The sequence below is a fragment of the Odontomachus brunneus genome, unplaced genomic scaffold, assembly GCF_010583005.1.
Source record: "Odontomachus brunneus isolate Ranch 3 - 2012 unplaced genomic scaffold, Obru_v1 Obru_scaffold_491, whole genome shotgun sequence".
Taxonomy (NCBI): domain Eukaryota; kingdom Metazoa; phylum Arthropoda; class Insecta; order Hymenoptera; family Formicidae; genus Odontomachus; species Odontomachus brunneus.
Window position 1 is genome coordinate 15144 of NW_022639941.1, and position 5172 is coordinate 20315.

At 31.3% G+C, this 5172-nt stretch overlaps 1 pseudogene; it reads right to left on the minus strand.

Moving 5' to 3' along the window:
* Positions 1-241: 241 nt before the first annotated feature.
* Positions 242-4911, minus strand: LOC116853716 (annotated as a pseudogene).
* Positions 4912-5172: the final 261 nt, after the last annotated feature.

Sequence of the window (5172 nt, forward strand, 5' to 3'; positions counted from 1 at the left end):
AATTTTATATTGTCAAGATATCAATAACCTATGAAACATATCTTTTATATTACTAAAGACAAGACACATAAAAACATTTGATATAACGATATTACATATTTCAAATTCAAGTGTAAAATAGAAAATCCTACACATAGGGGAAACTTGAGATGATTAGGACACTTTTTTTTAATTTTTTTCCGAGCTGTTTTTTTACTTTTTTAAAATCTTAATTATGTATCTTCTAATTTGACCTTTTAGTAGTACACATGATTTTTTCAACCAAATATAATAAATAGCAAATAGTATGCAAATTAAAAAAAAAACCAACAAGTGTCCCAACCTTTCTTCCTCCATAGATGGTTGGGACACGTATGAAATAGCACATGAAATTGCAATTAAACATTTTAATTAAATTCTATTACAACGTAGCTTAATTAAGTAATTTTGTTAATGGTAATGTTCCTTAACATAAAAAAGTAAATTATTGAAAATATTAACAACTTTAACTATAATTTTTTTTCTTACAGTCTTATCATGGCACTTTGTTTTCGAAAAGTCTAAATAAACATTTTCTAGCAGACTAAATAAAAACCGGAACCAATAGTTAAAATGTGATTAAAATTTTATAAAAAAAAGAAAAAGAAAAGAAAACATACAAAAAATACAGTCTCAAAAGTAGTAACGTGGAAAGATTAGAATACTAATTAAAATTATACTTAGGCAACAAAGACTACTTACCTAACGTTAAGTTTCTCAAAAAACAGTGGATAGGGAAAGGTTATAATTTGACCTTTTCTTTTTGTCCCTTTTGTTTCATCTTTAGGACATAATTTGCAAATAATGTCGCTTGCATTCACTACAGAAATATCGTCGACTGATGGGAAATGAGATAAAAAAGATTCGGGATTAGTTCGTCTCCAAAATTAAATTGTAAATTCTTCATCTAAATTTTCGGCGGCGCTGTCAGTTTTTTAAATTTTACCAATGTAACAAACGAAGATTTTGTCGCGAATTTCACGAGAACAAAATCATCTGAACGAAACTTCATAGGTCTTCCGTGGATAGGACAGGTCTTCCGTGTCCCAACCATCCCGGGGTTTAAATATCCCAACCATCTCTTAGCTGACTACATTTTGAAAACACGCTCCTAACGGAACGTGAGATTAGGTAGCTTGAGTTTAAATCATGGGAGTCTCATCATAAGGAATGAAAGTTTCGAGTAAAAAGTTATCGGCCCAGAAAAGCTCTATTATACTGATAAAATAAAGTTTTAAAAACATTTTTAATTAATAACTTTTGGAATAAAAAGAAACAAAAAACTTACCTATTCAGGTTTGAAGGAATGGAAGCCGGCTAAACCTGGTTTGAACCTTCACACAAGAGATGATAAACAACAAATGGCAAGAATGTTACAGTGGTGCCAATCTGTTACCAGAAATTATTCCTGTCCCAACTCTCCTGATATTCCAACCATCCCAAGTCTCCCCTATATATGTTTTCGCAATAGATATGTATTTAAATCTGGAGCACATAATCTATATTTATACATTATACCAATTATATTATATTTATACATTATACCAATATTTGCAACTGATATATCTATATTAGTAATAAACACGATACGATATTACTATTGCAATATGTATAGTTTGTACCGTTACCTCGATCATTAAAGCAGAAATATTCAATCGGTAACGCTTCGAAGCATATTAAAATATGTCATAGATGTTTTAACCACCTAAAACATATGACTCAATTACTCGCTTAATATACTAAAATTTGTCATAATTTTGTTTTGTTTGTTTGTCATAATAAAAGAGTTATTAATTACGAGAGTGAAAAGAATGAAATATATACAAGGTGTCCCACCACTATAGCATTATCTTTTAAAGGCGAATTCCTGAGGTAATTTGAATTAAAAAATCCGAATGCAAAAATGGCGAGGCTATAATACTTTTCAAATTATAAACGATTAAATTTAACCAATTATACTGGCTAAAGTACGCGCGCTCAGGTACGGTACAACACACAATGGTATACCTGCATGCATATTTCGTCCCTTTTCCAAATATTGATACGGAGATTCTATACATACAACAACGTATGTAATAATAATCTATCATTTTTCTATCATAAGCTTTTCTATCATTTAAATAAACATATCACAAATAATAACAATTTCGTCAAAATGTTATGAATAAAATATCACACAATACATTTATGAGTATCAATGAGCTGTCACATATTTGACGTTTCCTTCAGAGATTTACAATTAATTTTATATCTTATACAAATTTTCATTTATGTGCATGCACCTGTATCATTGTACGCTGTACCATACCTGAGCACGCGTACTTTAGCCGACATAATTGGTCAAATTTAATCGTTTATAACTTAAAAAGTATTATAACCTCAACATTTTTGCATTAGGAGTTTTTTCTTTATCTCAAGAATCCGTCCTCAAGAGATACTGCGATAGTGATGGGACACTTTGTATATAGATCATACACAAATATTCAAACAAGTAATGAACTGTTTGAATCACATTTACTGAAATATTATTCACAAATTTCATAATAGTTAGAACGTACTGAATACTTTCTTGCAGTATAAGAACATTGTAATCCAGTGAACATATATGCAGATTACTTTAAAAATATTATCTTACGTTAGCAAATGTTTTGAAGGATAAGTTCATAATTTTTTCTACAGTGAGCTTGATGGGCAAATTAGACACGATCATTATCAAAACGATATCGCGTATTGTTTTGTCAGGAAAACGATACCATTCGAACACGCACGATGTACTAGCTACTTTTTCCGCCTATCATTATTATTATCAAACACGCATAGAATAAAAGTTTATATGTTGATAAATTTATAACTCAGTAATGACTATTTCAATAATTATTAAACATCATATTTCAATTTCATTTCTTCAAAGCAAGAATTACTGTTGTATTATTTGCAATAGAAAAAACAATTACATTTATGTACGGGCAATCGACTATGTAATATTTGTTATTAAATAGTAGCGCTTACCATTAAAATTTGACATTTTGACACAAATAAACTTACCTGGCAGATAAGTTGTTCACCAGTGTAACAAAACATGAACATAATTATCATTATGGTGGTGATAGTTATAAAGTAAGTAGACATAGCTATTGCATTACTATTCTCCCATTTCTATAAACAGGATCGTACTTTGAAAGCAATTTAATCACACATATGGGGATACGAAACACGATCTCTTTCTTATATTGTTTTGATGAATAAAAACAAACCATTATTATACAATATCCTAGAATGCAGAGTATTACCATATTCCCCATTAATTTTATGAGATATATTTGTTGCATAGTGCGCTCCACTAATTGCAAAAAACTGAAATGTTGTTATGGATAATATAAAATCGACATTTTTCAGAGGAACGACAAAGCAGATTGAAAAATTGCAATCCACGTGCAGTATATAGTGTTAATAATTACCAATATGCAATTAATTACCATTATGTTAACGAGATCGATTGAATGAAAGTTACGAACTACATATACTCACCTTCGTATTCTTATTTGATATTCGACTATTTCGGCTAGCTTTCTATTCATGTTTCTCAATCCACTGTTCCTCGAAGAGATATCTCATCAGTTTCATCAGTATTTTCAGCCAACCACAAGCATGTATCGCGAAAACAGCTGTGAGACCACACACGCCTGTCGTAATCGAATATGTAATTATACCGGAGAAAAACTGCATCACAAATATCGTCTCATAAATAGGACTGACTTGTGTGTTGAAAGAGAAAAAATAACCCGGACAAGATAAAAGTTTGATTGTGATATTCTGCGCGGTAACAAGCTTTCCTTTTGACAACGGTAAGATCGTCCGGAAAGAAACTCCAGTGCTATACATAAATATCCCGCAAATTGTGACTAGGCGTCTTCCAGTTTTCGCGGATTTAATCATCGTGTTTTGCACGTCCGTATCTATCGCATTCTTCCAATCTTCCTCGATGTGTTGTAGGCAGCGCTTGATCTGTCCTTCGCGAAATATCAAATTGCCGTATTTACCGATGGCCATTAAACCCAAAAGGAGTAGAGGTATCATTTATATCTTGATACGCGTTCTCTTCTCAAACAACCAGGAGAGGAAACCGGGAATCAGGACGCAGTAAAGTAGTCACCAAAGATTGTGATCAGTAGAAACCTACAGATCCGGCTATCGACTGTTTTTCTTTTGTCTAAGGACGGCCACACTCCAAGTACGTTCAAAACATTACGCGTTACTTTTAGTAATATACATAATATCATCTTGATAATGTACGTTATTTCGCATATTTTTTAAATTTTCAAGAAAAGTCGTTTTTCAATTTCTTCTAAGAAAATTACTTTTGAATGTAAACCGTACACCCAAATTATTATGAGCTCGATGGTGTTTAGATGCGACCTCAATGCAACTGACGGCTGCAAAAGGATGAATCAAATAGATTTGTTGATAGAGTGTGCTTGCGCACTTTTATATTCGGATGTGTATGTGAGAGCGCTTGAAGTTGTGGACAAAATTCGCAAGCCAACTCGCTCGGTGGGAATAGGAACCGTTTGCAAAGGTAAGTATTTCTGTTCACCAACGTGCATTCCTTTTTTCCGTGAGCTACGAGTAAACTGTAATTTTACTTTTCCCTGTATTATGAGTTATGACGTAGCCATTGAAAGTTATATCAAAACATTTTGCACCATGTAATCGCGAAAGTTAATGGATGTAACATCATTGTTCATACGTTATGTTCTGTCTATGTACGTGCAGTATATTTAAAAAATATTAAATTATATTTAAACATTTGACGCGCAAAGTTTATACAAAGAAAGAAATAACACATCTCTGCAAAATTTAATCATCATCATAATACGAAAAGTTTCTGTAAAAATTCGCTATATCTTGATATTGTAAAGCTACAGCAAAATAGAATATTATATTCACACATTTATATTTTTATCTTGTTTAATAGAAATATATTTAAATAGGATATTATATATATATATATATATATATATATATATATATATATATATATATACAGGGTGTTCAAAAAGTCCCGGACCGGTGAAATATCTCGAAAACTAAGCATTTTAGAAAAAAATGTTTCAGATAAAAGTTGTGGCGTTTAAAAAGATGTATTTACTGATC